We start from the raw sequence: 8404 nt of genomic DNA on the forward strand, positions 1-8404 counted from the left end.
ATGTAAACAAATCGGATACGGATTGGATGTGATCGAATCTGGATATTCCCTGCTTGAATACAGAAGATACCTCTAAACTGATTCGAATGGATTCGGATGCGGATTGAATTCGGATTTTCGATCATCCGTCTACATCTTTGCCTTGTGTAACCCCGGACCTTCCTCTTCCCAGGGGATACAATTCACTCTCAATCCATATCACTTAGATCATGATTCTCTTTTCCTCGTATTATAGAACCTGTTGAATCTTAAAAACCCTCAAGATCATTATTTACTTAAGGCTAAAAGTTTCATGCACGGTCGTGTATAAGAGGAATCTTTTACACTGATTTTTAGTAACCGTCAAATTAAAGTGTTTTAATCTTAACCGTCCAAGGATAGAGTAATGGTAGATTACTCCTATATGATTACCTTTAGTATTTTTTCAAATACGTGTAAATGACTTTTGTATTTATCAACAATGATTAAACAAAAGGGAAATTTTCAGCACCCCCCCTCCGTTGGACCATGGAATTAATGCCAAATCATTAAGTCCCAATAGTTCAATTTGGGTCCAAAAACTAATGGAAATAACCGAGAGTTAACTAAGTGGGAGTAAAATATCTAAACTACCCTCAGTTAAACAAAGGGACAAAAAATGGAAATGGAAAATGGGGACTTTCTTCCCAACCCCATCTCATCCAGCCCTGATCCAACCATTCTTCTCAACCCCATCTCATCCAGCCATGATCCCAGCCTTCCCCGAACAATTCAACCTCCAAGGCTGCCCTCTCGACCTACCTAACGAGCTCTTCCACACCCTCAACAACGCTTGCGGTGCAATGAAAATAACCCAAATGCACACACAGGGCTGAAACAAAGCCGCTGCTGCCCTATGCTTGCCGCTTGGCTCTACTCTGCATACTCTGCATACTGATAATACTCAGACTTGCGTTCTCGTCTATTGCTATTGTGGTACAAGGCTCCAAACCTTGAGCTGTCCTGATGCGTTCTCGGTGTCGAAAGAGGAGAAGCTTTTCGGTGGTGAGAATGTGAATCGCCTTGAGAAGGATTGCTTGAGCAGCAACAAGGTAAGTTTCAGATTAAAGGAGAGGGAACAAGCTTTTTGGTTTGCTCCAATTGATTGAACCCACTCTACCAGGTGAGTAAGTTTCAAATTAAAGCTCTTTTTCAATTCTCTCAAATCGATCCATGGTTAACGGAGATAGCTGTGTGAATGAGAATCTGGGGAGTGAAGAGACAAAAGTCCCCATAATGGAATTTTCCATTTCCATTTCTTCTCCCAATTCCAAAGTCCCCATCTCCTAATTCCAGGAAAATTATCTGCTCCAATTCCATGGTTGGTATTTGGGGGAACAAAACCCTAAAGCGGACACAGAGGAAAAAAAATGAAGAGAGAGAGAGAGAGAATTCATGATGGTGCAATGACGGCATCAAAGGTGCCATTGCAGATCTGGAGAAATTCTATTTCTCTTTTTTATCTTCTCATTTTATTTCTTTCTGAATTTCTGTTTTTACGTGATTAGGGTTTTAATTTGGGATGAAAAATGAGATTTGTATGGAATGGATGGAAGTGATGATTCTTTCCCCAACTTCTGGACTCTAATGATACTAAGCTATTTTTTCTCTTCGGAGAATCCAAGCCAAGAGTCTGATCCATTCTTTCCCCAGCCTTTCTGTTTTTTCCTGTGAATTTTGAACCCTGAAAATTTTCTTACCTACAACCCGCTTTTAGAAAGGTTGGATTGCTGAGAATATGGTGGGGCGGGGAAGACTGGAGAGGGTGGTGGCAGGGTTGCAGGGGAGCGAGAGAAGGAGGGTTGGAGGTGGCAGCGGCAATGATGGCAGTGGAAAAAACATCAGAAGGAGAAGAGGAAGGAGAAGAAGGAAAGAAAAAGGAATAAAAAAAAAAAACAAGGGCAAAATTGACTTTACAAAATTACTAACATGATGACATCACTACTTAACTTGTATAATGTGATTTCCGTTAGTTTTTTAGCCCAAATTGAAATATTGGAACTTAATGAGTTGGCATTAATTCCACGGTCCAACCCAGGGGGGACGCTGAAAATTTCCCTAAAAAAAAAACCGAAACAACTTCCTTCCTTTGTTTCATTGCTACTCCCTTTTTCAAATACTTTCCCTCTTCAAACAACTTCCTTTTTTTCGTATGCAACTCCCTTTTTCAAATACATGGAGGAATCCATGAAAATAAAGCATAGATAAAAATAATTTATTGGACTTGACTTACTACGAAGATGCAAGCTAAGAAGGTGAGGAAGGTTGAAGCAGCGGAACCCACACACGAAGAAGAACCAGTAGGGCTTGACGACGCCCACAATGGTGACGAACCCCATGTCCATTGCTATTGTTTCTGATGTTTGGTGCTCTCCGGGGATAACTTTCGTCGCCGATGCTGACCCTGTTGGTTGTGTTGAAGCGAGGAAACCTGTAGCAGGAAGAGGGAGAATCAAGAGAAAGGATAAATCACAGAGAGGTTTGCCTCTCCCCTCAACCCCTCCCCTTTTCCTACTTTTGCTTCTGGTAATTGTGGTTCATTCATATTGGGTTCCTGTCCTCATCCATGTTGACCTATTCTCTCAATTTGGGTTTGTGATTGCTTTTTCGTTTTTTTTTTAATGGTAGTGACTGCTTTGTGAATTGTTAGGGACAGTTTCTGATTTCTGCGTTTTACTGTATTTTTTTCATATGATCATAAGCTTTCAGATGGAAAATGTAACATAGTTTTTTTTCCCTCTCTCTCTCTCTGTTCCCTTTCCTTATTAATTTCTTTCTGATTATTTTGGCTGGTTGGTTTGGAATTTATTTTGTACAGGTATGCCCTATTTTTAGGTTTGTGGTTTGGTGCATTAGTATCCCAAAAGGGAGAAGAAATCTTTCCAATTTTTGTTTTATTTATCTGTTTTATGCACAAGCTGCTGATCGATTCCCAATAACAGCCAGCTTTGATTTTTTAGATTGAGATAATGCGGTCAATCCCACTGCTCTTGTTTGGGAAGTGCTCCTGTGGATCCATTTCCATTTTTTATCGTCAAATCTAATACTTCTTAGCCTTCCAATGTCCATATATCATTGTAAAATGGATTTACATTGCCCCTTTCACAAAATGGTTTTATCCTGAGTTTGAGAAGAGAGACAATTGTTGAAAAGAACGTTCTGAAACTATTTTTTTCTTGATTGCCTTGATAGTGTTATTATACCATGAGGAGAATTTCCAATCTTGAACAAATCTCAGTATTAGATTCTCCATCTGTCTTTGAGACGCTACACTCTGGATCTGATGTATTTGGAGATAGAGATAGGCAGACTGTAATTTAGATGCAAGGAAACAACTTGCTACCCAGCTTGTAAGGTTAGAGAAGAATGGGTTAACTTGATCACACTGTAGCCTCCTACCCTGCAGCTTATACTCCTATACTAAAATCAAATGAATTTTCAATAAGGAGGTCTGCTAAAAGAAGTGGTAGCCTTTGTTGCAAATGACCTTGTAAAGCCAATCTAGTTTGCAAAAGGATGAATTGTTGGTTGTATCAATTCTGTGGTGAGTTCGAATGTATGGTTTTATCAATTCCGTGGTGGATTTGAATGTAAGCCAGGGAGCCAGATGTGAAATATTCTTTAAAGGATTAAGAAGCTGGGCACAACTACAAGAATGAATAAAATCCAAGCAAAGAATTAGAGTTCATGGTTATTGACTAAAACTTGGTGAGGAATATGAAGGCAATTGTTGTGCCTCTGTAGGTTTTTCTTTTTGGCCCTGAAGCATTTGTCTTGTTCACAATGGAGGAAGAAGCATATATAAATCCTATATACTTGCATTGTCTATTTTCATTCATAATGTATCTCAAATTAACTAGACTGCTTATCTCAACCAGACAACAGTATTGTAGATAGCTTTGTATTGTGGCTAAAAGACTGAACAGACCTGCAGTGAGGCACCAATCACCATGGAGGAAGAAGCAAGGCAGGTTCAAATGGCTCATGCAAGCACTTATCCCAATATTCATTGAAGGTTGCAAAAGCTTGGCCCTTCTTATCATGCACTTCCCATGGTTCATACAACAAATCTCTGTTAAAGCTCTGCACAGAAATTCCACTCTGCCAGCATCTGTTTAACATTGTGATCACCTAGTTTAGACTTTTAATTTATTCTTTCATAATCATACTTTAGCTATTTCAGATTTCACCATCATTGAACTCTAATTGTTTGAAACACCTATTTGGACTTTCAAATGTAGTGTTTGGTTCTATATGTGAATTGAAAGTTAGTCTTTTATCTTCCCTCGTCTCCCTCCTAAAAAAACTCCACCTTTGAAGCACTCTTCAGATTTACAGAGGGAAGGTCATGGACAGGCTTAACTATTCTTCTCTTATACCTTCTAAAACCCTTCTTCAATCTTATCCTTCTCTCCCTCATTGCTGCTCCATTTGATGCTAGAAAATTTCAAATTTCTGTCATTTCCTCAACTGAATTCAGACGGGTGAGTTCATTTTTCTACAAACAGGTAGATGGCCCACCATCATCTTCTTGTTCCTCTTGTCAAAATTTCCTGAGTTTGAGAAGAGAGACAATCGTTGAAAAGAAGGTTCTGAAACTATTTTTTTCTTGATTGCCTTGATAGCGTTATTATACCACAAGGAGAACTTCCAATCTTGAACACATCTCAGTATTAGATTCTTCATCTGTCTCTGAGACACTACACTCTGGATCTGATGTATTTGGAGATAGAGATAGGCATTAACGTCATTTCTACCATTGTTCTCTCTCTCTCTCTCTCAGTTGTGGGTGTTTGTTTTGTTTAAAAAATTATTTATCCACCCGTGTCCTCCTTTGGATAGTCCGCCGTGTTAGAGCTCCTGTATGATATACATATTATTTCCTCCCTTTCCTACAAGGTTGGCCTTTTAGAAGAAGCGGTTCCAACATGGTATCAAAACAGGCAGGGGTCACGGTATCGAGTCCCCCTGGGAGCGGGCAGGTGTTTAAAAAATTATTTATCCACTTGTGTCCCCCTTTGGATAGTCCGCCGTGTTAGAGCTCCTGTATGATATACATATTATTACTCTCTTTCCTACAAGGTCGGTCTTTTAGAGGAAGTGGTTCCAACAGTTTCAGAATTGATCTTATCTTATTATTGTATTTGAGTCTTTAGCTCAAACAGGTAGAGCAGTTGGGCATTCCCCTAAAAGATGGTGGTTCAAATCCACCAAGACTCTTTGCTTGGTTTGTAGTTGTTGTCCTCTAAAATCATATTTATGTTTGTATTATTTCGTTTAGATTTTGCTAATTATGTATGGCTTTGGTTTGTATGGATTTTGTAAATGATGAAAGGGGAATTATTAACATAACAAGGGTTTGTTATTTATCCAAACATAACAGGACACCTACTACCCTCTTCAAACTACAGGTTAGGACGCAGTTGGAAATAATTTTGTAAGGATACTCCTGTAAAATCACATTCATTGCTGGAAAATCCAGGAACCCAAGAATATTAGATTAATTTTTTAGTAAAGGGTTTCAATGTAATTCTGCACTATCCATCTTCCCCAACCCAAAATCAATACCCAAATCTCTCTTCTACGACGATGAACCAACCTCTTTCTCTCTTTTTTCCGGTGAGCTAAAAGTCCCTGAAGAAGTTGCAATCTCCAAAACCATCGCCCTCTTCGCCAGTCTCTCCTTCCTACATCCCTAATTCCTCATTCCCTCGTTCTCTCCACACCGCGTGATAGTTGCACGCTTAAGGGTTGAGACTTGCAAACATGGCCAATTTATCATTAGTTCTGTGGCCGAGAGAGTGAGAGTGGGAGATAGAGAAGATAAGGGTGAGTTTGGAGGGAGAGAAGGTAGCACTGGCTCCTTACATGAGAGAGCATGTGCCCAGGTATCATGAATGGATGCACGGTCCATCACTACTTCAAGCTACAGGTTCAGAGCCACTAACATTAGATCAAGAGTACGACATGCACCTCTTTTGGGCTCAGGACCCTAATAGTAAATCTAATCTCTATTTTGCTCTTCCTCCAATTTCTCTTTATCTTCTCCTTTTCTTTTAATCTTTTCTTAACAATGTCTTCACGATACTCTGTTCTGCCTTCCATAATTAAATAATTGTAGAGCACACTTTCATTGTCTTGGATAAGCATTTGAATTATAGGAGAATTCTTCCATGGAGATCCCCATGTTGAGGGTAAGTAAATTTATTTTCTGGATTTCATGTATAGGGCTTTATTTTCTGGTGTTTTTGACTATTCTTTTAGTAATTTGGACAGTTTTTTTATATCTACTGCTCTAGTTTTATTATGATTTCCTTTTTTATTTGGGTATCTACTATGATTTTATTAAGTTTGATTAGTGAATTGAAGCTGAGTTGCTCAAATTCTCATTACTCAGCCTCATATTCATCAACTGCATATTTTAGGGAGTGAATTTTGTTTCAGCTATGGTTGGTGATGTGAATATATACATGAATGACTTGGACAATTCACAAACGGCAGAGATCGAAATAATGATAGTCGAACGCAAGAGGTACCAACCACATACTATTCCTTGAGTTCCATCAGCATCATACCTTTTGTGCTGTTAGCAATCTTGATTTCCTATTTACTCTACTTCACTTCCTGTAAAAAAAATTATGTTAGAGATGAGATAGCTTTCAATATGGGTTGGCAGTAGTATCACTTGAGGTGATTTAACCAGAGTAGCAAGTTTGTGATCCTAATATTTCCTTGCCTCTGTTTAGTCTGATCCAAGAGCACTAGTATATCTTCCTCCATTTGAATTGACCTTAGGAGATTTACATTGGGATTTTAAGAAATCCAATATGCAGTCATGGATACCATTACTTGATTCATGGAAGAAGCCTACTATTTGCCTTCCATGGTCTAAGATTCAAGTGATGGTACTTGCTTACAAATTTGGGGGGGGGGTGTAGAGGGGCTAATTTCATTGATTCTTCCTAGGATAGTATAATCAATTCAAGTTCAATTGTGGAGAAATGGTTTTTCTTTCTTAAATTGCTTATAATCCTATTCTTGTCAGCATAGTTGTGGCAGGGGGCTCGGAGAAGAATTAGTCTTGATGATGATGGCTTTTGCATTTAAGAATTTTGGGATCAACAAATTTCGTGCTAAAATTGCAGAATCAAACACAGCATCCCTCAAACTGTTCCAGAAACTGGTCTCTCTCTCCCTCTCTAAATGCATACTTTGCCATTCTCTAGACAAAAGGACCTCCAATTTTTATGCTTGTGGATGAAGTGAAGATGCATGTTTGTACTTATGCATTCATGATTTCATATTGAATTCTTTTTGTGCATAACTACCCATTAAATGGAGTACATTTCTTTCATACAGAAGATGATTGATTTCTAACGTTCATTTGCTATGCAGGGCTTTGAAGATGTTTCTTATAGTGAGATCTTCAAAGAGGTAAGGATTATGAGCTTCTTCCATGGTAGAGCATAACTAAAAATCAATCATTTATCCTCATTGAATAAATATTCTGCTTTTTTCTTAGCTTCTCAAGTTGCAATCTGTTATAGTGCAATGACAGATTAATTATTGACCTTATTGGTCCGTCCTTAGAGGTACATATGGAGACTCGATCCATTAAAATGGATAATATTGGCAGAGGAATTTTACAGCTCATTGTTCAGTATGAGATCATAAAGCTTGTCATGGGAGCAACAATAGACAATAATTTTTTTAAGTTAGGAGATGGATTTTTATTTTTTTTGGGATACCTTGTATAAGAATGTTCTAGATACATGTACAAAGATGATCATTTTTTGTAAACATTTGGTTGTATTGTTTAATTTGGATTGAAATGAAAAAACTCCTGGTATATGTTTAAAGTTTTGTAAGTATATGAAGCTGATGATACTGAGCTGGCTGGTAGTCTGTCCCTTTCCAACTTCCCTGTTATTTTCTACCTTGTAAGAACGGGCATTTTTTTTTTGTATGTGGATCTTTAGCTCAAACAGGTAGAGCACCTGATAAATTTCCAAGAGACGAATTAAAATGTTGAAAAAATTAATTGGTGTTTATTATTGCTTTTAATTTTATTAGGATAATAGAGGAGGCATCGTATGATTCATTGGGTCGGGGAATTTGGTTAATAAATGTTATTGGCACGCTAACACGTATGGTAAATGGCAAAAAAGAAGAAGAAAGAAGTCACTTTTTTCACACACAAAAATTCCATTAGTATATTTATTTTATATTAATGAGATCATAGTGGAGGCAACGTAAAGTCCATTTGAGTCATGGATGATCGTGGATGCAGAGGTTGACATTTAAAGGCCCTGTCTTAGTGGTGAGTCACAATCATAGTTAGCAAAAATGGGAACGGTAATAAAACGGAGTTTTACGATACGAGTTT

General features: G+C 38.1%; 1 non-coding gene and 1 pseudogene across 1 annotated transcript; both read left to right on the forward strand.

The window, feature by feature from the left end:
- Positions 1-1567: 1567 nt before the first annotated feature.
- LOC122670205 lies at positions 1568-1660 on the forward strand. Its single transcript, XR_006334179.1, has one exon. It is a non-coding gene; the product is annotated as a small nucleolar RNA Z103 (small nucleolar RNA).
- Positions 1661-5607: 3947 nt separating this feature from the next.
- Positions 5608-7573, forward strand: LOC122668494 (annotated as a pseudogene).
- The last annotated feature ends 831 nt before the right edge of the window (positions 7574-8404 follow it).

Source organism: Telopea speciosissima, chromosome 7, assembly GCF_018873765.1.
Source record: "Telopea speciosissima isolate NSW1024214 ecotype Mountain lineage chromosome 7, Tspe_v1, whole genome shotgun sequence".
NCBI lineage: Eukaryota > Viridiplantae > Streptophyta > Magnoliopsida > Proteales > Proteaceae > Telopea > Telopea speciosissima.